Source organism: Anomaloglossus baeobatrachus, chromosome 1 (genome assembly GCF_048569485.1).
Source record: "Anomaloglossus baeobatrachus isolate aAnoBae1 chromosome 1, aAnoBae1.hap1, whole genome shotgun sequence".
Taxonomy (NCBI): Eukaryota; Metazoa; Chordata; class Amphibia; order Anura; family Aromobatidae; genus Anomaloglossus; species Anomaloglossus baeobatrachus.
The window spans coordinates 963,386,692-963,402,602 of record NC_134353.1 but is presented as its reverse complement, the minus strand read 5'-3'; positions in this window follow the sequence as shown (position 1 = coordinate 963,402,602).

The following is a 15,911-nucleotide window of genomic DNA, read 5'->3' as shown; positions in this document are numbered from 1 at the left end:
CTGGAAGGAGGAAGTGGTAGTTAGTCTGGAGACAGGAGTGAAAGAGTGCAGACGCAGAGTAGTGCTGCCTTGTAAACTGGGGCCTAGAGCTGGGATAGCTTGGCCCAGTGAAGCAAGGGGAGCAGAGAGGCACAGCAGGGACTCGGACATCGGAGTCTGTAGTTGCCAGGGCATAAAATCCATCCCTGGTAGCTGAATCCGGAGGGCAGGAGAGCTGTAAGCCCCCTGTCCCAGAAGCAATCTGAAGGTACAACTGCATCCCAAGGGCCTGGTGTGGGCTCCAGCAGAGAAGCACCAGAGAGGGCCTGCGCAGTCTACCACACAGAAAAGGGGACGAACAACAAGTCCCAGCAGCAAGAGGGCAATTGCAAACCCAAAGTGCAGTGTCCTAACACAGCAGAGAAAGATTAAGGAGTAGGCCTCATACTCAACTGGCCAAAGATCACCCCAGGCACTTCCAGGCCGGCCGGATCATCTTTACCATCTGTGACGGTCTCCCTGGACTAAGTTTCTACCGAGTAAAAGAGGAGAAGGTAAAGAGACTACTGTTTGTGCCTGTTTCTTTCATTGCTTGTCGGCCCTGCACCGTGTTAGTCACGCAGCACCATAGACTTCCACAAGCACCAACTGTGCCCCGGGCATTGCTCCACCTGTGGGGAGCAGTACCACCATTGCTGCCATAATACTATCCCGGAGGCCTCATACCGCAGCGGCGGCTTAATAGCCGCATACCACAGGTGGCGTCACGAACACAAACATTAAAGTCATCAGCCACATATTCAACTGACATCCACCAGGGCCACGGAGCCGGGCCCAGCCACCACTGACTACCACCGGACTAGTCCGGCCCGGCACCGGGTGTCCCACAGCCCTGGGGTGGGCGAGTCAACTTTGGCGTCACGAACAGGATTTCGTGCCCGGTCACACCGGGTACTGTGCGCCTGAAGAACTGTGTAAAAGACTGTGTACTGGTTGTAAATTGCCGCCGCCATTAGCCGCGCCGAGCGCAGGAAGAAGGGGGGCGTGCCTGACAAAGAGCGCGAAGGGAGCGCGCCATCAGAGCAGAGCGCTGTTAACCCCGCGCGACCCGGAAGAAAATTTGAAAAGTGAACGGAGCCTGGTAGGGTTCACTAAGGGGGAGGAAGATGTCCGACTCCGAGGGAGAGCAGGTGGCTGCCATCGCCCAGGACGCCGCAGCACCGGCCGAAGTAGTCCCAGTCGCCGTCGCCCCAGCCCCCACTGTAGCGCCGGTAATGCCGATCACCATGCCGTACATACCAGGAGCAGAATGGCTGCCGCAGTACTCCGGGGAGTCCCATACCTTGAGTGACTTCAGAGAAAGCCTGCACAGCTTGTTCCGGGTGTATCCTCTGACTGAGAGCCAGAAGGTGGGCATATTAATGGGACAGCTAGCCGGCGCAGCCCAGCGTGAAGCGAAGTCCTGGCCTGATACAGATAAAGGGACAGTAACCCAGATACTGGCCAAGCTAAAGAGTACGTTTGACACCCGCACCGCAGCAGAGATAAAGATGAGATTCTTTGGGTGCAAGCAGTGGGCCACAGACAGCATAAGGGACTATGCCTTAAACTTGCAGGAGGCCCTGAAAGCAGTTAAACAGGTGGACCCAGAGAGTGTACGTGAAGAAGACAAACTCCTAACTGAGCAGTTCATAGAGGGGCTCCTGTCAGATGCCCACAGGACCCAGCTGCGTATCCTGGTCCTGCAGAACCCTGCTCTGGACTTTGCCAAGTTTAAGGACCAGGCCATCAGGGTACTGAGAGAATCTACACCGAATGACCCAGTACCCCTCCGGCCTCTTGCTATCACGTACCCCGGGCCGGTGCCTGCAACGCGAGCCACTGCAGGGGCTGAGGCGCAGTCCCTGGATAAGGATCCCACTGCAGAGCTCAGACAGCAGGTCCAGGAGCTGACCAAGACTGTGGCTGCCCTTGCCAAGACCGTGCAGTCTCTACAAATGACCCCCTCGCCTGCAAAAATTGAGTTGGCCTCCAGCCCAGAAGACGTCCCATGGATGCGACAGAGGAGGATTCCGCCGACCCGAGGCAGAGACACAGACCGGTATGATTCAACAGGGCAACCGATCTGCCGCCACTGCAACCAGGCGGGCCACATTGCACGACGCTGTCCTTTAAACGGGCCGAGCCTGGGGCCAGGAGCCAACCCCCAGGTGTGAGGAAGCCCGGCTCAAACCCCAGCCGCAGCAAGTATGTGGGAGGACGACCGGTCCTTCCCATTGTGCTGGATGGGATCCCTTTGAATGCCCTCCTGGATACGGGGTCCCAGGTAACAACCATCCCCCACAAACTGTACAAAAGATATTGGGCTGATTCAGACATTGACCATGGCCCAGATGATGATTTAACGATTGTGGCCAGTAATGGTCAGCCCTTACCTCAAATTGGGTACAAAGAAGTAACCATTAAAGTGGGGCGGGTGGAATTGCCATGTCAGGGGATGATAATTGTAGATATAGATCGCAAAGAATCTGACCCACTGCTAACCCTTGGTACAAATGTGATAGAAAATTGTATTGCCGAAGTGATAATTTTGTTGCAACAGGCGTCTGAAACTGCCAGCTCCGGGCAGCAGCGTGTCCTACAGAGGGAGATCAGAGCCCTGATGAGGAGGCAGCAAGTAGAGCTAGCCGGAGGAGAAATTGGCAGTGTGAGGGTAAGTGACCCCCTCCCCATTGTAATACCCCCAAGAAGTGAAATGTTGATATGGTGTCGGGCAGCAATAGGCCTCAAGGGTCAGGATTACCATGCCTTGGTAGAACCAGTGTATTCAGACAGTAGGCCTGGAGTCCTGATAGCCAGAGGGGTAGCGGACGTCCGCAAGGGGAGAGTGCCCGTCCGTGTCCTGAATTGTGGGGAGGAGGAGGCCAAATTGCCCCGGTACGCCACTGTAGCAAAACTGTACACTGTCAGTAACAATACCATTAAAGCAGTGGAACCCTTGATCCCGGCCGACCAGGCGGAAGACAATGGCTCCAATGGGCAGCCGGAAGACTGGTGCCAAAAATTACATGTAGGCACCGACTCCACCCCCTCGCACCAAAAGCATGGGGTTTACCGGGTGGTACAGGAGTACGAGCGGGTCTTCAGCAAACACCCCCTAGATTTTGGGCAGGTGAAAGGGGTTAAACATCAAATCCCCACGGGTGATCATCATCCCATTAAAGAGAGATACCGCCCTGTACCCCCCGCACAGTATCAGTGTGCCAAGGAAATGTTACGGGAAATGAAGGAGGCTGGGGTTATCAGAGATAGTTGTAGCCCCTGGGCAGCTCCACTAGTGCTCGTAAAGAAAAAAGATGGTACAATGAGAATGTGTGTAGATTACAGGCAAATTAACCGCATTACACATAAAGATGCTTATCCACTGCCCAGAATAGAGGAGTCACTAACAGCCTTAAAGTCAGCTAACTATTTCTCCACCTTGGATCTCACCAGTGGGTATTGGCAGGTTCCCGTGGCAGAGGCGGACAAGGAGAAGACTGCATTCACGACACCAATGGGCCTCTGTGAGTTCAATTGTATGCCATTCGGGCTCTGCAACGCCCCAGGGACATTCCAAAGGTTGATGGAGTGCTGCTTGGGCCACCACAACTTTGAAACCGTGCTGTTGTACCTGGATGACGTAATAGTCTACTCCAAGACTTATGAGGACCACCTGAAGCACTTAGCAGAAGTGTTTGAATCCTTGTCGAAATATGGCCTGAAGATCAAGCCGTCCAAATGTCACCTCTTGAAGCCAAAGGTACAGTACCTGGGTCATGTGGTCAGCGCAGAAGGTGTGGCACCTGATCCGGAGAAAGTCACTGTAATCAAGGACTGGCCAAGACCCACCACAGTGAAGGAGGTGCGGCAGTTCCTTGGACTGGTGGGCTACTACCGAAGGTTCATTGATGGTTTCACCAAGATAGCAGCGCCCCTTCAAGACCTCCTGGTGGGCCAGCCAAAGCAGGCTAAGAAGCAGAGCCCTCCATTTGAATGGAGCAGCCAACTGGAAACATCCTTTGTCCGGCTGAAAGGGGCTCTCACGGGAGAAGAAATTCTGGCCTACCCTGACTACAGCCAACCGTTTGTACTGTATACAGACGCCAGCAACGTGGGACTGGGAGCAGTTCTGTCCCAGGTACAGGGAGGCAGAGAGAGGGTGATAGCGTACGCCAGTAGGAAGCTTCGGCCCACAGAAAGGAATCCAGAAAACTACAGTTCCTTCAAGCTGGAGTTCCTCGCTATTGTTTGGGCAGTGACTGAATGCTTCAAGCACTATCTGGCATCGGCCAAGTTCACCATCTTCACGGACAACAATCCGTTGACACACCTGGCAACAGCCAAGTTAGGTGCGATGGAACAGCGATGGATGGCCCGGCTGTCTAACTTTGACTTTACCATCAAGTATCGGGCTGGCAAGAAGAATAACAATGCTGATGCGCTGTCCAGAATGCCTCACTTGCCCGAGTCTGGAGAAGACATGGATGAACTCGAAGAGATAGAGTTACCGGCTTTCCATCACCAAGGTGTGTCCCAATGTGAGCATGCTGTGGGAGTGAAGCGCTCAAGCCAGCACGGGGTCTCGGTCAACCCCTTACTCCACCATAATTGGGAAGAAACACAGAACGGTGACCCGGCCGTGCGATTGGTCAAAGAGAAGCTAGCGCAAGCTGAGACCCATCTTGGCCCAGACGCTCCAGAGGAAGCCCAGCAGCTGTGGAAGGAGAGGGGACGACTGTTCACCTACCAAGGCAAGCTCTGCAAGAGATATGTCAACTATCGAACAAATGAACTTGTCTGGCAGATAGTGGTTCCGCAGAGAGATGCTCCAATGGTCCTAGCAGCGTATCATGATAACGCAGGACACTTCGGGTGGAAGAAGTTGGAGGCCCTACTCCGTGATCGGTTCTATTGGGTGCACATGAGAAAGATGATCGAGAAGTGGTGCCGAGACTGTGGCCCGTGTAACCTGAGGCGGAAAGACGATGCCAGCCAAAGGTCTCCCTTGCAGCCAATTGTCACAAAGCAGCCCCTGGAGTTGGTGGCCCTGGACCACGTGAAGTTAACACCAAGCCGGTCGGGCTATGTGTACGCCATCACCATTGTGGACCATTACTCCCGTTTCCTGGTAGTAGTGCCTGTGAAGGACCAGACAGCCAGGACAGCAGCTCGAGCGTTCCAGGCATCCTTTTGCCGACCTCACGGCTATCCGGAAAGGGTACTGACGGATCAGGGTCCTGCATTCGAGGCTGAAGTGTTCCAAGAGTTCTGTAACATGTACGGTTGTAAGAAAATCCGAACCACACCGTACCACCCCCAAACCAATGGACTGTGCGAGAAAATGAACCATGTGGTTATTGATATGCTGAAGACCCTACCGCTGGAGGAAAGGAACCAATGGCCAGAAAAGTTGCCAGATCTGGTAGACCTGTACAACCACATCCCAGTGAATTCGACAAACTGCAGCCCCGCTTACCTGATGCGAGCCAGACCAGGCAAGTTGCCTGTAGACTTTGAGATGGGGACTGTGTCGCCTGAGGCGGTGCAAGAAATAGAGGATTGGGATACAGAACGGCAGCAGCGGTACCGTAAGGTCCAGGAGTGCGTAGAGAGGAGCCTGTCTCAAGCAAGAACGAGACAAGAACAGCATTACAATCAAACAGCCCCAGCAACTCCCTTAGCACCTGGAGAACAAGTCCTCAAGAAGAAGCGGAAGGCGCATAAATTGGATGATCAGTGGGAAAACGAGCCCTACACCATTATCCCCTCCAACTTTGACAATAGTAAGGTATGCCTCATAAGCAAAGATGAAGGCAAGACCTATCAAGCAATTTCCCGAGACCGCCTGAAAGCGTGCCCTGAACGGTGCAGAATCCAAAGAGAAATGGAAGGAGTACAAGGAAGTCCCCAAAGTCAAGAGAAAGAAGGGGAGATGATTCAAACCATCCTTGGAAAGTTCCCCAAAACTTGGACCCGAATAAACAATGCCATAGTGGTACCAGTTTTGACGTTTCCGCAGTTGGTCGAGCCAGAAACGGAAAAGGTTCCGGATCCACCTAAAGAATCGTCCGCTCCAGCACGAGAGGACACGCCAGCAGTGGAACAGGAGGATCAACCCCCTGTCAGTGGTGAACCTGTCATACCCTTGGCGACTCTTAGATCACAAAGGCAACCATCACGCTTACCTATGGGGGTTAGGCCCACCTGTAGTGCTGAGATAGAAGACGCACCACGTAGTCAGGGGCAAACACCAGAGCTACGTAGGTCCCAGCGCAGCACTCGGGGACAACCCCCTCTAAGGTATAGGGAGTCAACTGTATAAGGGAAAGAGTACTTATTAGAATGTAAATAGTTATGCAAAATGTCTGTCATGTTGTGTACAAAATGTTTTCTTTTTCTGTGATTGCGAAAATGGACAATTGGGCCACTGGACTATGGGTGGCCAACACCTAAATTGTTCATAGTTAGCACCAGTGTGCTCAACACCCCTGAAGAAAAACCCGTCCGGCGTGCATAGAGTGGGGTCATCAATGCTCTGACGCACGCCCAGAGCCTACGTTGGGGGTTTGAACGTGGCGGGTCCCCCATGGAGCAGTGTAATGGACACCCGGCAGGGAGCCACACTGGACTCTTATAGTAATGTTTAAGGTTGTAACGTTAAAGTATTTGCGCCTCCCATAATGGGATGAAATGTTCTAACATGTCATGTTTGTTTCTACAGTCCGGGAGTACTGAATTTAACTAAGGGGGAGTGTGGCGCCCCAGGACCTGGTCGCCACAACAGCATTGCCCTCCCAAAGGGTTAATGCTGAGCCTGGAGGTAATTGGGAGATCTATTGGCCAGTAAGTGTAACACCAACCGCAGTTCTCCCTCCGGCCAGCAGGGGGAGCTCTGAACCTGGAACTTCAGGGAGCATTCCTTAAGTCTGGCTGGAAGGAGGAAGTGGTAGTTAGTCTGGAGACAGGAGTGAAAGAGTGCAGACGCAGAGTAGTGCTGCCTTGTAAACTGGGGCCTAGAGCTGGGATAGCTTGGCCCAGTGAAGCAAGGGGAGCAGAGAGGCACAGCAGGGACTCGGACATCGGAGTCTGTAGTTGCCAGGGCATAAAATCCATCCCTGGTAGCTGAATCCGGAGGGCAGGAGAGCTGTAAGCCCCCTGTCCCAGAAGCAATCTGAAGGTACAACTGCATCCCAAGGGCCTGGTGTGGGCTCCAGCAGAGAAGCACCAGAGAGGGCCTGCGCAGTCTACCACACAGAAAAGGGGACGAACAACAAGTCCCAGCAGCAAGAGGGCAATTGCAAACCCAAAGTGCAGTGTCCTAACACAGCAGAGAAAGATTAAGGAGTAGGCCTCATACTCAACTGGCCAAAGATCACCCCAGGCACTTCCAGGCCGGCCGGATCATCTTTACCATCTGTGACGGTCTCCCTGGACTAAGTTTCTACCGAGTAAAAGAGGAGAAGGTAAAGAGACTACTGTTTGTGCCTGTTTCTTTCATTGCTTGTCGGCCCTGCACCGTGTTAGTCACGCAGCACCATAGACTTCCACAAACACCAACTGTGCCCCGGGCATTGCTCCACCTGTGGGGAGCAGTACCACCATTGCTGCCATAATACTATCCCGGAGGCCTCATACCGCAGCGGCGGCTTAATAGCCGCATACCACAGGTGGCGTCACGAACACAAACATTAAAGTCATCAGCCACATATTCAACTGACATCCACCAGGGCCACGGAGCCGGGCCCAGCCACCACTGACTACCACCGGACTAGTCCGGCCCGGCACTGGGTGTCCCACAGCCCTGGGGTGGGCGAGTCAGCATCCTAAACGTGGCTATTGGACTTTGCTATAGTCCCAGTAGTGCAAAGACATTTGCAGCACCTCTGCCTGCATTGCACACTCCAACTCATTATAACTAAGCCATTATACTAGCAAACACTCAGTGTACCTAGTGGCATCCTAAACGTGGCTATTGGACTTCTGTATAGTCACACTACTGCAAATCTATGTGCAGCACCTCTGCATGACAACCTCCTGCTCTGTTTTTAATAAGCTATAATGATAGCAAAAAATACTGCCATTTAGTGGCATTGTGGCGTCCCTGACCTGGTCAGGCACCACTGAGTACTGCACCCATGCTGGGGACAGTACAACACAGGTAATCCAGAAGGCTGACCGGGGTGTGGAACACAGGCGCATAGTGATCAGGTCTCACACATGTACCTATGAGAGGACCCCTGGGGATCCCAGGAGGGGGAAAAGCCTTCACCTTCACTGGAATAGTGGAGGGGGCCAAAAGCCTCCATCTCCTCTCAAGGGGTGTGGTAAGAGAGTCTGGTTGCTAGGTGGCGTAGGCAGGCACAAAAAGGGAAAAGAGAAGGAGGAGTAAACAGTCTAGAGTCTGCAGCAGAGTGTGGAGGAGTGAGGAGCAGGAAAGTGAAGCTCAGACAGGAGCAGCAGTGAAGGTCCCAGATGTGAGCCGGTTCAGAGCAGAGTCCAGGGAGCTCCGAGGAGAGCTGACCCCTTCCCCTGGGCTGCTGTAGTCTGACAGCGTCCGCGCAGTGGCTACCGACGGGGGAGAACGGTCAACTAGGAGTGCTACCCGAAATCCATCTTCAGCTAGAGAGAGAGCAACGGAGTGGGAAGTAAGGAGACTGCTAGAGAGTACCAGGCCCAAACGGGCGGCAGATCCCGAAGCGGAGATAGATCCAGCTTTCTTTTGCTAAACCTGCCGGTGTGGGGCTCTCAAAGCCCACGCCACAACACCACAAAAAGCCGCAGCCACGTAGCCACAGTTAGGGCCCATAGCTCACAGGAGGCAAGAAGCTGGAGTGATCTGGCCCAGGCAACAAGCACACGGCAAACGAAGGGGAGTGAGGCTTCAGCAACTTCCCTGGGTGACCCCCATAGGGACTCAAAGTCGGGGTCACCCCAAACCACCAAGGGCTAAGGAAGGCGAGTTAGTAGTCACCCTCACAAGTCAGCCTGAAGGACACCTGGTTCCCGCCTGGTTCATCCCAGCTACGCCCGGGTTACTCACCCTGCCACCTGAAGTGAGTAAAAACCCTGAAAGACATTCTGCCTGTGTGGAGTTATTCTGCGCCTTGTGGTACTACGCACCTACACCGGGCCCTGGGGCTTGCCTCACTCTCAGGAGGCTATTCCAACTAACTGCACACACCATCAGCCCCAGGCGACCCTCAACCTGCAGTGGCGGTCCCTACTGGCCGCAATACTGAGAGTGGCGTCACGACAAGAAGAAGATCTCCTACCTGTGACCAGACCCAGCTACGTGGAGTCCCTGAAGGTAATGCACCGACACTACACCTGTGGGGCTTCACATCTGGCGTCACGAACAGGATAAGGACTAGACCTGTTCAGACAGGTGACCATGTGCCTGGGCGGTCCGCTTGGAAAATTGGAAGCGCCGCCATATTGCCACCATGAAAAGCGCGCTGAAAAACAACAGCAGCCCGCGCTGGAAGAAGTTACCGCCCACGAAGAGGTGTGGCTGCCCAGAGGACACCCTGGCAGAAACTTAAAGATGGGAGACTCCGTACAGTTTACTATGCATCAAGGCGAAAGAGGCTGGTATGCCCTAGATGTAGTGCCATGTCCCAAAGAAGAAAGGAAAGACAGCCATAAGGAAAGAAAAGACAAAGAACCTACTGAAGAGACCACTACAGATGAAGAAAGAGGTCAAGGAAGCAACAGGAGCCGCAGCCCTACAGGCCCAAGCCCTGGTGAAGAGGAATCTGCATAAGTTAAATAAAGTACAGCAAGTTTTGACCAGTTTGGAAAGTTTGTTTTGCAACGTTTACGTTTAAGTATGTGCCCACATAAACTTGTGTGAGAAAACCATAAACCTTAAGGCTATGAACTGGCTATAGCCACAAACTCTCGCAGTGTAAATAGTTACACCAGAGGGCACCACCACCACCAGAGTCAGCCTGTTTAGGGGCTTGGCTCGTCTGCGACCAGGAGGAGCCCGTCCGTATATAGGGCCTTGGCTCACCTGCGACCAGAGAGCATGCCTGTTTATGGGGCCTGGCTCTCCACCACCAAGAGGGTACCTGGTCAGCACCAACTGTGGAGGCCGCCTCTACATCCTGCCAGAAGAGGCTGAAGGCGCGGATCCACCAAGCCAGGTATACCCTGAAACCACCAGCCCATGAAAGCCGCCTCTACATCCTGCCAGAAGTGGCTGAAGTCGCGGCCAACGGGAGAGGCAGATTGGAGGAAAGGTCTGGGGAAGTAGATGGCCCAGATCTGGTTACCAAAAGGACCGGTGACCTGCCTCCTGAAAGGGTTTGGGTGGGTTAACGGACTTGTGGGTGGAGGGTGGTGATGTATGGTACCTGGTGCTTTTAAAAAGTGTTTTACATGTTTTAATGTTTTATGCATTTTAAAATGTTGTCTTGCAGCCCGAGGACGTGCTGGTGATAACTAAGGGGGAATGTGGCGTCCCTGACCTGGTCAGGCACCACTGAGTACTGCACCCATGCTGGGGACAGTACAATACAGGTAATCCAGAAGGCTGACTGGGGTGTGGAACACAGGCGCATAGTGATCAGGTCTCACACATGTACCCATGAGAGGACCCCTGGGGATCCCAGGAGGGGGAAAAGCCTTCACCTTCACTGGAATAGTGGAGGGGGCCAAAAGCCTCCATCTCCTCTCAAGGGGTGTGGTAAGAGAGTCTGGTTGCTAGGTGGCGTAGGCAGGCACAAAAAGGGAAAAGAGAAGGAGGAGTAAACAGTCTAGAGTCTGAAGCAGAGTGTGGAGGAGTGAGGAGCAGGAAAGTGAAGCTCAGACAGGAGCAGCAGTGAAGGTCCCAGATGTGAGCCGGTTCAGAGCAGAGTCCAGGGAGCTCCGAGGAGAGCTGACCCCTTCCCCTGGGCTGCTGTAGTCTGACAGCGTCCGCGCAGTGGCTACCGACGGGGGAGAACGGTCAACTAGGAGTGCTACCCGAAATCCATCTTCAGCTAGAGAGAGAGCAACGGAGTGGGAAGTAAGGAGACTGCTAGAGAGTACCAGGCCCAAACGGGCGGCAGATCCCGAAGCGGAGATAGATCCAGCTTTCTTTTGCTAAACCTGCCGGTGTGGGGCTCTCAAAGCCCACGCCACAACACCACAAAAAGCCGCAGCCACGTAGCCACAGTTAGGGCCCATAGCTCACAGGAGGCAAGAAGCTGGAGTGATCTGGCCCAGGCAACAAGCACACGGCAAACGAAGGGGAGTGAGGCTTCAGCAACTTCCCTGGGTGACCCCCATAGGGACTCAAAGTCGGGGTCACCCCAAACCACCAAGGGCTAAGGAAGGCGAGTTAGTAGTCACCCTCACAAGTCAGCCTGAAGGACACCTGGTTCCCGCCTGGTTCATCCCAGCTACGCCCGGGTTACTCACCCTGCCACCTGAAGTGAGTAAAAACCCTGAAAGACATTCTGCCTGTGTGGAGTTATTCTGCGCCTTGTGGTACTACGCACCTACACCGGGCCCTGGGGCTTGCCTCACTCTCAGGAGGCTATTCCAACTAACTGCACACACCATCAGCCCCAGGCGACCCTCAACCTGCAGTGGCGGTCCCTACTGGCCGCAATACTGAGAGTGGCGTCACGACAAGAAGAAGATCTCCTACCTGTGACCAGACCCAGCTACGTGGAGTCCCTGAAGGTAATGCACCGACACTACACCTGTGGGGCTTCACATCTGGCGTCACGAACAGGATAAGGACTAGACCTGTTCAGACAGGTGACCATGTGCCTGGGCGGTCCGCTTGGAAAATTGGAAGCGCCGCCATATTGCCACCATGAAAAGCGCGCTGAAAAACAACAGCAGCCCGCGCTGGAAGAAGTTACCGCCCACGAAGAGGTGTGGCTGCCCAGAGGACACCCTGGCAGAAACTTAAAGATGGGAGACTCCGTACAGTTTACTATGCATCAAGGCGAAAGAGGCTGGTATGCCCTAGATGTAGTGCCATGTCCCAAAGAAGAAAGGAAAGACAGCCATAAGGAAAGAAAAGACAAAGAACCTACTGAAGAGACCACTACAGATGAAGAAAGAGGTCAAGGAAGCAACAGGAGCCGCAGCCCTACAGGCCCAAGCCCTGGTGAAGAGGAATCTGCATAAGTTAAGTAAAGTACAGCAAGTTTTGACCAGTTTGGAAAGTTTGTTTTGCAACGTTTACGTTTAAGTATGTGCCCACATAAACTTGTGTGAGAAAACCATAAACCTTAAGGCTATGAACTGGCTATAGCCACAAACTCTCGCAGTGTAAATAGTTACACCAGAGGGCACCACCACCACCAGAGTCAGCCTGTTTAGGGGCTTGGCTCGTCTGCGACCAGGAGGAGCCCGTCCGTATATAGGGCCTTGGCTCACCTGCGACCAGAGAGCATGCCTGTTTATGGGGCCTGGCTCTCCACCACCAAGAGGGTACCTGGTCAGCACCAACTGTGGAGGCCGCCTCTACATCCTGCCAGAAGAGGCTGAAGGCGCGGATCCACCAAGCCAGGTATACCCTGAAACCACCAGCCCATGAAAGCCGCCTCTACATCCTGCCAGAAGTGGCTGAAGTCGCGGCCAACGGGAGAGGCAGATTGGAGGAAAGGTCTGGGGAAGTAGATGGCCCAGATCTGGTTACCAAAAGGACCGGTGACCTGCCTCCTGAAAGGGTTTGGGTGGGTTAACGGACTTGTGGGTGGAGGGTGGTGATGTATGGTACCTGGTGCTTTTAAAAAGTGTTTTACATGTTTTAATGTTTTATGCATTTTAAAATGTTGTCTTGCAGCCCGAGGACGTGCTGGTGATAACTAAGGGGGAATGTGGCGTCCCTGACCTGGTCAGGCACCACTGAGTACTGCACCCATGCTGGGGACAGTACAATACAGGTAATCCAGAAGGCTGACTGGGGTGTGGAACACAGGCGCATAGTGATCAGGTCTCACACATGTACCCATGAGAGGACCCCTGGGGATCCCAGGAGGGGGAAAAGCCTTCACCTTCACTGGAATAGTGGAGGGGGCCAAAAGCCTCCATCTCCTCTCAAGGGGTGTGGTAAGAGAGTCTGGTTGCTAGGTGGCGTAGGCAGGCACAAAAAGGGAAAAGAGAAGGAGGAGTAAACAGTCTAGAGTCTGAAGCAGAGTGTGGAGGAGTGAGGAGCAGGAAAGTGAAGCTCAGACAGGAGCAGCAGTGAAGGTCCCAGATGTGAGCCGGTTCAGAGCAGAGTCCAGGGAGCTCCGAGGAGAGCTGACCCCTTCCCCTGGGCTGCTGTAGTCTGACAGCGTCCGCGCAGTGGCTACCGACGGGGGAGAACGGTCAACTAGGAGTGCTACCCGAAATCCATCTTCAGCTAGAGAGAGAGCAACGGAGTGGGAAGTAAGGAGACTGCTAGAGAGTACCAGGCCCAAACGGGCGGCAGATCCCGAAGCGGAGATAGATCCAGCTTTCTTTTGCTAAACCTGCCGGTGTGGGGCTCTCAAAGCCCACGCCACAACACCACAAAAAGCCGCAGCCACGTAGCCACAGTTAGGGCCCATAGCTCACAGGAGGCAAGAAGCTGGAGTGATCTGGCCCAGGCAACAAGCACACGGCAAACGAAGGGGAGTGAGGCTTCAGCAACTTCCCTGGGTGACCCCCATAGGGACTCAAAGTCGGGGTCACCCCAAACCACCAAGGGCTAAGGAAGGCGAGTTAGTAGTCACCCTCACAAGTCAGCCTGAAGGACACCTGGTTCCCGCCTGGTTCATCCCAGCTACGCCCGGGTTACTCACCCTGCCACCTGAAGTGAGTAAAAACCCTGAAAGACATTCTGCCTGTGTGGAGTTATTCTGCGCCTTGTGGTACTACGCACCTACACCGGGCCCTGGGGCTTGCCTCACTCTCAGGAGGCTATTCCAACTAACTGCACACACCATCAGCCCCAGGCGACCCTCAACCTGCAGTGGCGGTCCCTACTGGCCGCAATACTGAGAGTGGCGTCACGACAAGAAGAAGATCTCCTACCTGTGACCAGACCCAGCTACGTGGAGTCCCTGAAGGTAATGCACCGACACTACACCTGTGGGGCTTCACATCTGGCGTCACGAACAGGATAAGGACTAGACCTGTTCAGACAGGTGACCATGTGCCTGGGCGGTCCGCTTGGAAAATTGGAAGCGCCGCCATATTGCCACCATGAAAAGCGCGCTGAAAAACAACAGCAGCCCGCGCTGGAAGAAGTTACCGCCCACGAAGAGGTGTGGCTGCCCAGAGGACACCCTGGCAGAAACTTAAAGATGGGAGACTCCGTACAGTTTACTATGCATCAAGGCGAAAGAGGCTGGTATGCCCTAGATGTAGTGCCATGTCCCAAAGAAGAAAGGAAAGACAGCCATAAGGAAAGAAAAGACAAAGAACCTACTGAAGAGACCACTACAGATGAAGAAAGAGGTCAAGGAAGCAACAGGAGCCGCAGCCCTACAGGCCCAAGCCCTGGTGAAGAGGAATCTGCATAAGTTAAGTAAAGTACAGCAAGTTTTGACCAGTTTGGAAAGTTTGTTTTGCAACGTTTACGTTTAAGTATGTGCCCACATAAACTTGTGTGAGAAAACCATAAACCTTAAGGCTATGAACTGGCTATAGCCACAAACTCTCGCAGTGTAAATAGTTACACCAGAGGGCACCACCACCACCAGAGTCAGCCTGTTTAGGGGCTTGGCTCGTCTGCGACCAGGAGGAGCCCGTCCGTATATAGGGCCTTGGCTCACCTGCGACCAGAGAGCATGCCTGTTTATGGGGCCTGGCTCTCCACCACCAAGAGGGTACCTGGTCAGCACCAACTGTGGAGGCCGCCTCTACATCCTGCCAGAAGAGGCTGAAGGCGCGGATCCACCAAGCCAGGTATACCCTGAAACCACCAGCCCATGAAAGCCGCCTCTACATCCTGCCAGAAGTGGCTGAAGTCGCGGCCAACGGGAGAGGCAGATTGGAGGAAAGGTCTGGGGAAGTAGATGGCCCAGATCTGGTTACCAAAAGGACCGGTGACCTGCCTCCTGAAAGGGTTTGGGTGGGTTAACGGACTTGTGGGTGGAGGGTGGTGATGTATGGTACCTGGTGCTTTTAAAAAGTGTTTTACATGTTTTAATGTTTTATGCATTTTAAAATGTTGTCTTGCAGCCCGAGGACGTGCTGGTGATAACTAAGGGGGAATGTGGCGTCCCTGACCTGGTCAGGCACCACTGAGTACTGCACCCATGCTGGGGACAGTACAATACAGGTAATCCAGAAGGCTGACTGGGGTGTGGAACACAGGCGCATAGTGATCAGGTCTCACACATGTACCCATGAGAGGACCCCTGGGGATCCCAGGAGGGGGAAAAGCCTTCACCTTCACTGGAATAGTGGAGGGGGCCAAAAGCCTCCATCTCCTCTCAAGGGGTGTGGTAAGAGAGTCTGGTTGCTAGGTGGCGTAGGCAGGCACAAAAAGGGAAAAGAGAAGGAGGAGTAAACAGTCTAGAGTCTGAAGCAGAGTGTGGAGGAGTGAGGAGCAGGAAAGTGAAGCTCAGACAGGAGCAGCAGTGAAGGTCCCAGATGTGAGCCGGTTCAGAGCAGAGTCCAGGGAGCTCCGAGGAGAGCTGACCCCTTCCCCTGGGCTGCTGTAGTGTGACAGCGTCCGCGCAGTGGCTACCGACGGGGGAGAACGGTCAACTAGGAGTGCTACCCGAAATCCATCTTCAGCTAGAGAGAGAGCAACGGAGTGGGAAGTAAGGAGACTGCTAGAGAGTACCAGGCCCAAACGGGCGGCAGATCCCGAAGCGGAGATAGATCCAGCTTTCTTTTGCTAAACCTGCCGGTGTGGGGCTCTCAAAGCCCACGCCACAACACCACAAAAAGCCGCAGCCACGTAGCCA